The following is a 13,754-nucleotide window of genomic DNA, read 5'->3' as shown; positions in this document are numbered from 1 at the left end:
TCGATTACAACAACAACCAAATGTGATATGAATCCGGAAACTGATTTACACAAATATGAAGATCGCATAAACTTGAAATCGGAGACCATCATATCTATAAAAGTAAAGTAGAAATTGGGGCGGAATGCTAAATGGGACATTTGTGGAATGAAACATGCAAAGTGGCATCACACTATGAAAATCGAACAGGTAGGTGTGATAATCCGGTTTTCCACAATATCCTTGTTACACCGAAGGTGTTCCCTATATAGAATTGGCTGGGCAAACACTGTTCATCGCAGCCAATCCCAATGCCTCATTTTCGTCTTCCTATCCAAGGAAAATATGACATGTGTTCGTGAACCATTTTCCCATGGCAATGTCGATTCTTGTTTACTTTTACAGATTCTGGTTTACTTTTACGGCTTCGATTCTCACGTTTAATTTACTTTTTCGGAGGACACAATGGCTTCGATTGTCGTTTACTCACTTTTTCGGAAGACACAATGGGCGCATAGGTACGATTGGTGCCAAATATTGGATATTGGGTTTTCTCTGCAATGGCCATGGCAAGCTCAACAATGTTGCAGGGAAAATCGTTTCTCCAACAAGTCAGGGCATCAAGTGCGCTTTCAGCATAGGCAAAGATGGCTCAACCCAGGCACGAAAATCACAACATTTAACCTCAGAAACCCTGGTTGTGTGCTCACCGAATCACAAGCAGTCTCAGTAGACCATGATCCAAAAGCCAAATCAACACCCCGTGAAAGCAACGGTACAAGAGGTAGGAGGAGGCATAGTGACCAGAATATTAGGGAAGAAGCTAGGGTGCTTGGCACCAGTGTTGGTGTGGGTTGTGCTTCGACTGGCAATACATCGGTTGTGTTGTCAGCATATTTTGTTGTTGTAGGGATGCCTGCTATTGTCTTTCTGCCTACAAATCACAACTCGATTGTACAGTTAGTGCAGTCAATTTCCAATGGTACGTTGGTGTTAGTCTGGACACTGATTTCAATGGGTGTATGAGGTTGGTCTGGGAGGTGACTGTAGAGTTGTCGATTTATCTGGCAAATTCGCTCAATAGTTTGCGGTTGGGGCAGAAGACTGCAACGATCGATATCTTGCAGTAGTTTGGTTGGGAGGTGCCAAATTAGGTCATTATGCCCGGTGAGAACTTGGGGAATATCTATGCCTTTTATAATGGGTTCTAGATGTGCCTGGAGCTGGGCCCGACGAATGTTATTCCTCACTTTGTCTGTGCGTAGGCTGCCAAGGCCAATCCTCTGTATTTGTACTGTAAGTCAAGGTGGAATGAATTTAATCATGTGACTACCAATTCCACCTTCGCATCGACGAGATAGATTGGTGATCCTGTGTCAATCAATTGAGTTGTTTATGCATTGAAGAATTCAGATGGAATAGCCGAGGAGAAGTTTATGGCTGCTACCATTAGAGAACTTTTGAGGTATAAAATGGGCCTCCTAAGAAAAATGTACAACCAAAATAAAGTTTATAAGAACCAATAGGATTCAAGATGATTATGTCAACCATGGGGGATGATTCACCACTTTTGGGGTAAAAAAGTAAAAATATTAAAAAATAATAAAATAACAAAACTACTTTTTCAACTTATATCCCTAAGTTTTTACTCAAATTTCAAGCGGCAACACTTGTTGGATGAAAAATTTAATTCCTCATCGAAGGAGTACTCATGTTGCATACTTTTGATGGACCCTACTACAAAAAAAATAAGAAATACATGAAAAAACGTGATTGCAATCATGTTTTTCATGTATTACTAATTTTTCGTGTAGTAGGGTCCATCAAAAGTATGCAACATGGGTACTCCTTGGATGAGGAATCAAATTATTCATCCAACAAGTGTTCCTTCTTGACATTTGAGTAAACCCATAGGAAGATAAGTTGACAATATGAGTTGAAAAAATAGTTTTTTCATTTTTCCTTCTAAAATTTGATGGTGTAATATAATCTTATTTTATTGTTTTCACTATTATTTTATAATTTCCTTAGGAGGCCCATTTTAGACCTCAAAATTCCCCTAATGAGCTCTCGCAGATCTGAAAGGTATGTTTATATGCCCTCATACTCGAGTGGCTCTTGTAGCATTGACAAATCTCAGAAGTAAGGGTATTATTAGGCTTAATGACATGACCGTTGTTGTCAGTACTTCTCATGGGCCGAAGTATACACAATCCAAGATTGACTATCACTCAAAAGCGAATCCTGACATGAAATTCAAATATGCAAACCCTCCTTTTCCAGGTTCGATTGGTGCTTAATTATATTCGCTATTTTATTGGTCTGTAGAGTTTTCTTCACCATTGGAGCTTGGATAGGTTATTCTCCATTTCAGAGAGTCAGAGTTTTCTTCGCCATTAGAGCTTGGATATGTTCTTCTCCATTTCAGTGAGTCTAGCAGTAATCCATGTTGAAGAAGGCCGATATTAATACAAGCACAGGGAGTCCTATGCAAATTTGAATTGGGATTAAAAAAAACAACAAAATGAAGGAAATGGGTAAGTTGAGGGTTGCATTTTTTAGAGAAAAATCTGAGCAGGAAGTTGTCATCTGCCCGAAGTTGCGAAGGCTTTGCTTGGTTAACCACCCTTCCTCCAAACTTCCAAAACCCTTGAAATGGAAATATAATCATACTCCAAAGCACAATGAATTGAGCACAAGATTTCAAATTTTGGACATAATTCTCAGCATGAGTGGGTGTAATGATTCATCAAACCTAGGATGTTCATTGCCATATTTTTGTGGTTCATGGGTAGGCTGAGGGTTGCATTCTTGAGAGGAAAATCTGAAGAGGAAGTTTCCATTTTCCTGAAGCCACGAAGGCTTGGCTTGGTTAATCACCCATCCTCTGAACTTCCAAAACCCTTGAGATGGAAATGCGGTCATACTATAGAGCACAATGAACTGAGTGCTCACTGTGTTGGTACTCTATAATTTTCGTGTCAGTTCATGAGCGTATTGAGCTCATTTTGTGGCGTTCCCAAATTTAAGGATTTCATAGCTCATACTATTTTATTAGTAGCAGGTTTTGGGTAAGGTTGCAATTGAACCAAAAGGCTTGTCATGACAATCAAGAGCATTGTCTTCGTGGTGAACAACTAGAGAATTACTTGAAAATAGAGGAGGCAAAGGTTGAAAACATATCTAAACTATTGTTGATTTTAGTACCAAAGTTATTGTGAATAGTGAAGGTGGTGAAAGACTTCCCCAAGTAGTAGAAGGACTTCTTTTCCTATACCTAACAAAGAAATTCCAATTCATGAATTAATCCTCATAAAACATATCACAACTCTTGATATTGGGACAGTGCAAACACTAGGTGAATCTAAGCCTGACTTTGAGATTGTTGATGGTGAATCTGAGAAGCTAGGGTCTGCTTATGTTAATATGGTGGTGGTGCACTCATCATTGATTATGGACATAATAGAATAGTTTCAGACAACTTATAGGATATAAGAAAGCACAATGTACATCATTTCTTATTCTCTCAGATGGCACTGGATTGGATGAAAGTCACAGGAAAAGCTACCTCAATTGGAGGCAACACTCATGGAACATCCTTTGAATTTTCTCTTCATTTGTATTTGTACATTCTTTTGCATGCATTGGCAGTTGCTCCAGCTTCCTGGGTGTTTGGGGTAGAACAAAAGATTTTGGGTGCTCATCTATTCTATGCTCAAGGTATTGTGTGGGGTTTTCTAAACCTTCTTGAACCATGAGATGGATGTCACAACTAAAAATAGGGGATTTACTGGACATTTTCAGCCTTCTACCCAGTTAACTTCTGAGATAGTTTTTGGGTAAGCGGGGATGAGTTCTAAAAATATGAGAGAGGTTATGGTCAAGCACACATTAAGGAACATTAACCTCTTTTAATTTTCCAAAAGGTGTTATAGATTGGGAGAATCGAATGCATATTTGATCCCTAGTCCACTTTCAAGGGACATCCCTCTACCAAGAAAACTCACTCACACTCACCAAAGACCATTTCTTGCCATCCAAAAGTGGATTTCTTTTGTTGCATTGCGCTTTTGCCAGAAGTGTTGTGTTTTTCCAAAAGGAGCTCCAATATTTGTTGCAGCAGGTTCCATAATCAAATTCAGGTTTTATCTCATCAAATTCAAATAAGTGACCTCAATTTCACCTTGTTTGTGCTTCAGTTGTGCTTGGAAAACTCATTTCCCTCTCCTAGGGTTTTGAGTGCATTTTTCTTAGTTTCATGACATCCATGATGAATTGATAAACAAAACTCTTATTATTAAGCTCATAAACATCTCTCTATCCTTATTATACATTCCTAAACACTCCCCATCAATCCCATCCCTCAATTTCATCATTTTCCCACAAATCCTAGCCTAGACTACACTTTCCTAGGTTAGGATTGTGTTTTCCCTCTTTGAAGCTCTTCCCCCACTCAAATCCTGAAATTTCACTTTCCCCAATTCCCTAACATCCCTCAATATCTCTCCAAATTTTACCAAGAATTTACAAGCTCCCTATCCCTTTCATCTCCCTCAATTTCCTCAAACTACCCAAATCCCCTGTTTTTCCCTACAACTAAAACCCTAATTCCTCTCCCATTGAGCTAGGGCTTGCCATGGAATCTGAATCATCTGAAAAAAAAGAGGCACAAAGGAGGTCATATCAGTATATATGAGCCAAATTCAACACAATAGATAATGTCTTCACCATTTCTCAAGAAATCATTCCAAGAGACAAATCAGTTGCTGCACTTCTGGAGTAGTCTTGGCAGATTGAATTTTTAGGTGTCTTGGAGCAGGTGTTTGCAGTGCTTGATGACTCTATTGTGTAGAAGACATCCCTAGATTTCCAACCATACCACTTTCAACCCAAAAATCCTCTGGGAATGCCTCCAAATCACTCTCCAAACTTTTCAATGCATTTTTTGCTATCAACACACTGCGGTTTTCCAATTTTAAGTGACCAACTTCAAACTTCTATTATGAACAAATGGAAAACTATTTTTTAAAACTGGAGGAGGTTTTTCTTCCTAACATAACAAAGAACAAAAAAACCTCTCATTTTTTCAAAAATATTTATGGTTAGATATATATGGCTCCATCTTTAAGCCTTATTTTTGTAAAAAACCCAGAATGTTTTGGCAATTTTGACACAATCATGGAGTTAAAAACATAGTGTGCCCCACACTGCGCTTTTGTTAGGGAGCTCCAATCACATTTTGTTTGCATATATGGATTTGGCATGACTTATATATCACATTTATGCCAAGGGAGAATACATTTAGCAGGTTTTGACAGGTGAAAATGGCCAAAACCACCTAAAAATCACTTTTCTGCCCTCCTGTTGAAGACCATGCTGTGTTTCTAAGAGTACCTATGGGAGAATGAATTATTGAGGGGCTAGAAGTAACATTTTTCAACTCCTAAAGATTCCATCATGTAGCAGACATCCACAACTTTCCAATGAGCCATCAAGATCAGAATTTGGACTTCAAGAAGGCCTTCAAAAACCAATTCTCCCAAATTCACTGTGTTTTCTCCAGGCTCGCTGTGTTTTTGGCTGATTTTGCTACATTTTTTCCTGTGACAACTTTTCTTCAGTTTTATCAGTTGGATTCAACTTTTTATGGTGTAATTTATTAACCTTGATGTAATTATGATATAATGATGAGTAAATAGTCTTGTTAAAGTTGTTTTATGTAAAGTTAGGCTTCATTAATGAGAGTGGTTTGAGTCAAAGTTTAATTGGAGGAGTTGTTTTAACCTCCCTAGACATTAGGGTTTGGTTGGAACACCTCATGTAGCAGTTCCTAGACTCATGGATTTGACCCCTGAGAGCAGGGAGGTGTTGTTTTGGTCTATATGTATCATTTCCTTAGTCATAGAACAGGTTGGACATCAAAGAAGAGAACACTTGTAGCTTGTACTTGGATACTTTATTCAAGAAATCAAAGGAGCAGTTTGTAGCTATTATCTAGGAATTCATGTGCAGTGAGTTTGTGATGATGTATTTTCTTTGTTTTAGTTTTACTTGAATGATATACATCTCTCCTTTCATATCTTGTTTCTTTAGTGGTTTTCCTTAAAGTTTATAAACATAATTCTTTGCATAAAGCTCTGCTTTTATGGGAAAATCATTTTGTGTATTTTTCCTTCTAAACTTAATGAATTCATGTGCTCATGCTCATTAAGACCGTTTTCTCCTTCCAAACACTACACTACACTGACAAACCCTAAAGCCATCACAAAATTATTGCTACCTTTCTCCTCTATATCTTTGCTGTTGTAACCCTTTCATCCTTTGACCTAGCTACCTGGTTTTCATTCCTTGTCCAGCATCAATACCTAAAACTTTCAAAACCCTACCCGAGCTTAACATATCTAGCCTAACATCCTTTTCCATTCTAGTCATTTTTGGTTGTGAATTCATAGAAAGATCCCTCTCTGGTTTAGTAGGGCTAGCTTCTGAACCGTAAGTGGTTTGAGGTTACCTCCTTCGATTTCCCTTCTCAGCCTTGGGATATTGTGGAGGATAACACACCGGAATCGTTGCTTTCACCAAAAGCAATATCCCTATTAAAATGAAGAAACATACCCGAGTTAGAATCGATTTGAATCTCCAAAGGTAGGGATATCCCCACATTATAGGATCAGGTGGCCACCGTAGGGTCAAGGTCCAGGATTTCTATTTGTTTTCAGTCACTTACCCTATGCGTCACAATTGCTATGAAACGCCATTATCAACATAATTCACAATTTCTATAAGAAATTGGCATAATTCAAGATAAAATATAATCGAAATTGTGAAGCCCAGTTGTCGTCACGTCACCAAATCTTGATTCCATAAATAAAAACCTCGATTTTGAGCATTGCCTTCTGAATACTCAAATCCATTGGATCCATAGATGTGGCCTCCCCCAAATTTATTAATTTAGGATAGTCTTCCCCGTATTAATTTATTCCAATGCTATGTTAAAATAAGCCATGACCATGGAGAAAATTAGTTTGGTGTCGGCTCTTCATTGATACCTTACATTTGGATGTCAGCAGCAGAGTTACCCGGAAAAACATAATTAAAGCCTTAAGCCTATATCGAAATCCAAAGAGTCTCTTTATTAACGAAGTATGAAAAAAATCCTCTGCTATTTTTGTATTTACTAGCAATATTTAGTAGATATCTGTATCGATCACGGTGAATAAGGTTGCTTTACATAGATATTACGATAGGGTATGGGTATAACTAGAGAGAAAAGAGGCCATTTGCATCTGGCTATTCTTCACGAAGAATTCCTTGAGCTCTCTGGTCTACTAATGGGGGTATCAACTGCTATGAATGAATAAAGCGAGCATAAAACATGAATGAGCTTTCAGAAGCGGTGTGCAAAACAAGTCAAATAATTGGAATTCCTCGCATGAAGAGGTAAAGTGAAGATCTGTAATGTCCACTAAATAGGTCGAGAAGATTTTCCAAGATTTGATTCCTCCCATCCCCATATTCTTACATCCCACCTTCATTATGCAAAAAAAATAGAAAATAAAAAACAGTATGAAAGAGCCAGAAAGAACCATTACCATAAAAAAAAAATAGGGTTCAAGAAAGTTTACTTGATTATAAAAGAATATAATTTAATTTCAGTAACATTGAGTCTATCATTAATCAGTCATTTCAGTTATATAGCTAGAGGACATTTGCAGTCTATGAATGTCAAGAATCTACTATTTCAGTTATATAGCTAGAGGACATCTGCAGTCTATGAATGTCAAGAATCTATTTGAAGGTGAGTTAATAAGTTAACCAATTCAATTTCTTGAGTAGAAATATCTGAGAAAACATATCATCAAGGAATTTAGACTTCTGTGATCCATAACGTTTGTTTAGAAAAATCTTTGGCGAAATCACATAATTGATCATTTGTCGACGCGTTTCGAACCAACTAGTGTGGTTCATCGTCAGGACAAGTTGAAGATACAGATCCAGTATAGCGAGTTAAATAGTCCAAGCAGAGACTCCAACGACTAAAAAGACTAACGGCTATTTTTCAACTTAAGGACCCAGTCAAACCCCTTTAACTAAATTAATATTAATATTCTTTATAATTATTATTATACTACTAGAGCTAAGTAAACTGGGTAAAAATTAACTAGATCAGAGATTATTAATCTATTTATATATTTAATATATAATTATATATAATATTTTTCAATATCTAATATAATACTATATTTAATATTTAGTTTTTAAATTATTAGAAAACTATAATTTTTACTAAAAATTGAATTAGATCAATGGTTAGTTATCAAACTAAATCATTTATTTATTTAAAATATTATATATATATATATATATATATAAATTAATATATTACCATACCTAACATTCTAATAATATTATATTTAATGTTTAAATATATATATATATATATGTGTGCTCTCTTTTTTTTTTTTTTTTTATATATATATATAAATATATCAATTTAAAATTCTTTAATAACTAATCATTCTAATAAAATTTTTATTTAAAGTATAGATATTAAAATATTATATCAATTTCTATTTATATAATTAAAAAACTTTTTTTAAAATTTTTATCCTACACTATCTCTTAAGGTTAGTTCAATTAACTAGAACTAACAAAAAATCAAAATTAATCAAATGAATAAATGAAAAGTAATATTGATTAGTTAAGAAAAATGCATATTTTAATTATACATGTATTTATAGCATAAGGATGTTAAAAATATAAGGTTAATAAAAAGTAAATAATTACCGTACAATCTAAGGATAGTTCAATCATATATTATGTTAAATATTCCCAGGTTGCCAAATTTAATAATCTTCGAATATAAAGGGAAAAAGAGGGGACTAAATCAAGATCATAAGGGCGATGATTAATTTTGATTTTTTGTTAGTTCTAGTTAATTGAACTAACCTTAAGAGATAGTGTAGGATAAAAATTTTAAAAAAAGTTTTTTAATTATATAAATAGAAATTGATATAATATTTTAATATCTATACTTTAAATAAAAATTTTATTAGAATGATTAGTTATTAAAGAATTTTAAATTGATATATTTATATATATATAAAAAAAAAAAAAAAAAAAAAAAAGAGAGCACACATATATATATATATATTTAAACATTAAATATAATATTATTAGAATGTTAGGTATGGTAATATATTAATTTATATATATATATATATATATATAATATTTTAAATAAATAAATGATTTAGTTTGATAACTAACCATTGATCTAATTCAATTTTTAGTAAAAATTATAGTTTTCTAATAATTTAAAAACTAAATATTAAATATAGTATTATATTAGATATTGAAAAATATTATATATAATTATATATTAAATATATAAATAGATTAATAATCTCTGATCTAGTTAATTTTTACCCAGTTTACTTAGCTCTAGTAGTATAATAATAATTATAAAGAATATTAATATTAATTTAGTTAAAGGGGTTTGACTGGGTCCTTAAGTTGAAAAATAGTCGTTAGTCTTTTTAGTCGTTGGAGTCTCTGCTTGGACTATTTAACTCGCTATACTGGATCTGTATCTTCAACTTGTCCTGACGATGAACCACACTAGTTGGTTCGAAACGCGTCGACAAATGATCAATTATGTGATTTCGCCAAAGATTTTTCTAAACAAAACATATCATTTCACTTATATAGCTGGAGGACATCTGCAGTATATGAATGCCAAGAGTCTATTTGGAAGTGAGTTAATAGGTTTACAAATTCAATTTTTTTGAGTGAAAATATATGAGGAAACAAATTTTCAAGATAAAGTTTGAGTTGAAGCTTTTCATATTGATATTCTGAAACAAAATTTCCACCAAAAATAATTTGGTAAATGTCAAGTTATTTACTTCATTGAATTTAAATGAATAGTTGATCCTTTGGCTTTGGCAAAAGCACAGGACCTAGAGATGTGGCGATCAGGGTCATTTACTGCAGAATATGCCACACAGATTTGCATGAACTTCGAAATAACTATGGAATTTCTCATTATCCAAAGGTTGTTGGTTGTGCATATGTATATTGTTTTAAGATCATATGATATCACCATTAATATATGTGAAGTTTCTTTATAACAATTATGTGAGTTTTTTTGTGGCATGCAGGCATGAAGTGGTGGGAATTGTAACAAAGATTGGTAATGATGTGAAGAAATTCAAAGTGGGAGAACATGTAGGAGTGGGTTGCATTGTTGGGTTGTGTCACAGGTGCCAGGCCTGCAATGATAGAATGGAACAATATTGTAACAAGAGGATTTGGAACTACAACGATGTGAACCCTGATGGTACTCCTACTCGAGGAGGATTCGCTAGCACCATGGTGATTGATCAGATGTGAGTTTTTAACAGGAAGTGTAATATTATTATTGGGTTATTAGTGGAATGTGGTCTTGTTTATGTGAGTTAGGCTAGCTACTATTATAATCACTAAGTCTCTCTCTTCAATATGGATTAGTGGGATTAAACCAAAAATTTCATAACAAGTTTACATGTTTTGTTAAATAAATTAAGTTGAAATTGACCTAATAATGATTACCTTTATTTGATCATATTTTTTTTTCATTTAAATTAATATATAATTTTAAATTAATTGTTGTAGAGAAAATAAACTATTTAAATTATTTATGAATATATTGTATTTATATATGTATGTAAATATACATTTTGATAATTAGATAGATGTGGTTGGAAACTCTGAAGGGAGACCCTTAGCAAATTTGTCTAATTATTAGACAGTTAAGTGGTTATGGTTCCCTTTTATTGGAGAAAAATGGATTTCCATGGTGATCTGATAATCACCCTATGAGTGACCTCAGCTAAGATTTATTAAACAAAAGGTATTATAGATTCATGTGCTGGTGTGTGTTCTGTGTTATTGAAACAACGGATCGATCAGATTGCCAATACACAGACATTTTGAATGGAAAGATAGCAGAGAAATGCAGTAAGCAACACAAAGACACAAGCAATTTTTAATAAGGAGTTCACCCTATTCTCCAGGGCTGTCTTCGGTCCAGCTTCAATGGTGGCCTTGTTTTATTATGTCTTTCAGCAGAGAAATTATAATTCAGGGACTCAATATGAGTTCTTGATCCGGATTTAAACAGGAACGCAATAGATTACAGAGATAACCATAAATACAGAGATGCGATAACCATATACACAAAGATGCAGCGGAAATAATACTTCATTTCATTAATGGAAAATACTGAAATATGCTTACAAACATAAATGGAAAGAAACCAGCTAGGGCGATGGTAGCTTATCTCTGAGAAGAGATGTGCGGCTACATGCCTCTGAACTGTTCCGAACTGTGTTACAAGGAGACTCGAAGGCCTATTTATTGTTGAGAAACAATGAAAAACCCTTCACATCCCGAAACCTAACCCTAGAAGATGAAATGCCAAATTGTGGGCCCCGTTTGGGTAAATTGGTACATCAATTTCCCGGGGTCGTAACTTTGGCATACGATCTTCGTTTGACACGTATGATAGCTCGTTAGAAAGATCTATCCGAGTACTACCACTTTGGGAGGCAACATCGGTCCATGGACCCATGTTGCCCCAGAATCCCAAAAAAAACGTCGTTCAGGGCCTCAAAACGGCTACGGAAGTTCAGGACCCGAAAAACTGCTAAAAATAGTAAACTGTGCTGCAATTTAGGAAACTGAAAAGACTGAAAGAGACAGTTGTGGGGGTCCAAATGGGTTGGTGGGCGGCCATCAACATCCACCTGGATCATTCCTCCCCCCTTAGGAAGCAATGGTCCCCCTTGCGTTGAGTTCCTCCATCTGCTGAACTTGTCCTGCAATCTCTGATGTGTCCAGTGATGGTGGGAAGCATGGTCGACGATGGTCCACATTGAACATTTGGTGCAGGCGAAGGAATGGAAGAATGATGTGCTCCAAAGCATTGTTCCCCATCGCCTTGGTACTGCTGTAAGGACCATGTCGGAGTGATCTGAGCTTCTGATGGGTTCTAGTAAGGCGTTCTTTCTGTCGATGCAACCAGACTTTGTTGCCCACCTGAAACTTGTGTGGTACCCATGTGGGTGAGGAGAAGTTGTTCCTGTGTTTTGTCATGACCGTATCCCTTTGCTGCTGCTGCTGCGTGGAGGAACCCTTTGCAGTGGTCATGGATGTAGCAACGATCTTCCCCTTACTTTCGGAGTGAACCATATAGATGAATTTCCTGGTCTGGGAGATGAGCTTGCTGCCTTTCTTAGCAGTGATCAAAGATGTGGCAGTAGGTGGGGCTACCTCTGGTATCCTGTATAATGAATTATTTAAAGAAATAATGACAGCACGAGGCCTTGACTCATACACAGCATGTCGCCTCCATAAGTATGGTTGGCCTAATAATACATCACAAACATCCAGAGGTGTAACATCACACAATACCTCGTCTGTGAAGGGCTTGATGTTGTAGGGAAGGCGGCACTGCTGGCAAACTTTCAGATCTCGTCCTTCGTGAAGCCACCCGATACTATACGGTTGTGGATGTGGTGTAGTCGGTAGGCCCAACCGCTTCACGACCTCTGCTGAAACGAGGTTCTTTTGGCTGCCACTGTCGACAATGAATTGTAGCGGCGAACCCTTCACCCACATTTGTGAGTGGAAAAGACGCTCCCCTTCCTCTGGATCTGCAAGTTCATTCTTCTGGATCTTGGCAATGGCAACAGTGGCGCTGGGATCCGCATCAATGATCTGCTTCCCTTTTCCATTACCCTTGTCGGGTTCTGGCTCAGGGTCGGAACATGCATCTGATTCGGAAGCCTTCAACTCAGCCACCAGCGACTGCTTGGTCCGACACTCACTTGTGTTATGGGTGGGACTCTTGTGGAACTCACACCACTTCCCTGTGTCCTTCTTCGGCTTCATGGTGTTGTTCTTTTCTTGCGGCTTCGACGGGTTGTCTTGGGTCACCCCGCCTTGGCTTTGTCCTTTGGGCTTCGGATTTGCAGATCCAAAGTCTCGCTTCTTCTGTTTGAACTTTTGCTCAATTTTGACAGCATATCGGTATGTTGTGCCGAGTGAGGGGATGTTCAAGAACCCCATCTCTTCCTGGATGTATCTGTGTAGGCAGCCGCGGTATTTGAGTACCAGATGCAACTCAGAATCTTTGATACCCAACTGTGTGCGAAGGGTATGAAACATGTTTGTGAACTCCGGCACATCTTGGTCTCGTCCCTGCCGCAATGTGGTCCATTTGATGTATTTATCCTCATAGCTTCCGACAGGGTAGTACTGCTCCTTGATGGCATCCCGGAAGTCATTCCAAGTGGGTGTGGCTGAAAATAGTGAGCCTGTACTTTCATCCTTCTGCTCGCAGTAGGTTTCCCACCAGTCCTTGACGTGGGGGGCTGCTTTGAGAAGAGCGAAAACAATCTTTTCCCGACTTGAAAATTCATGAACAGAAAAATACCCATCTAGTAGATTTAACCATTTATCTATGGCATCTGCGTCTATTTGACCCTCGAAGATGGGGATTTCAAAATTAACTTGTACCTTAAACGGTGTGGCGTTTCCAGAGTCACTGTTGGAAGTCGATGCGTCGCCTCTGGGTAGCCGCTGAAGGATCTGCGCAAAGCTATCCATCATCGCGTTCCTTTGCCGCTCGAGCGCTTCTTCGAGCAAGATTTTGATAGGATCTCCTGCCCCCTCGTCTTTCTTCTCATCCGCCATGGGAGGCCGTCGGGATTTGCGAGGCTGGTCTTGCA

At 36.8% G+C, this 13,754-nt stretch overlaps 1 pseudogene; it reads left to right on the top strand.

The window, feature by feature from the left end:
• Positions 1–444: 444 nt before the first annotated feature.
• On the top strand, positions 445–10,374 carry LOC149166371 (threonine synthase 1, chloroplastic-like; annotated as a pseudogene).
• The last annotated feature ends 3,380 nt before the right edge of the window (positions 10,375–13,754 follow it).

This window comes from Pinus tabuliformis, chromosome 5_1 (assembly GCF_031772625.1).
Source record: "Pinus tabuliformis cultivar Carrire ecotype Pingquan chromosome 5_1, CPIR1, whole genome shotgun sequence".
Lineage (NCBI taxonomy): Eukaryota > Viridiplantae > Streptophyta > Pinopsida > Pinales > Pinaceae > Pinus > Pinus tabuliformis.
Note: the sequence above shows the minus strand (reverse complement) of the source record. Positions and strands in the feature narration are given on the sequence as shown.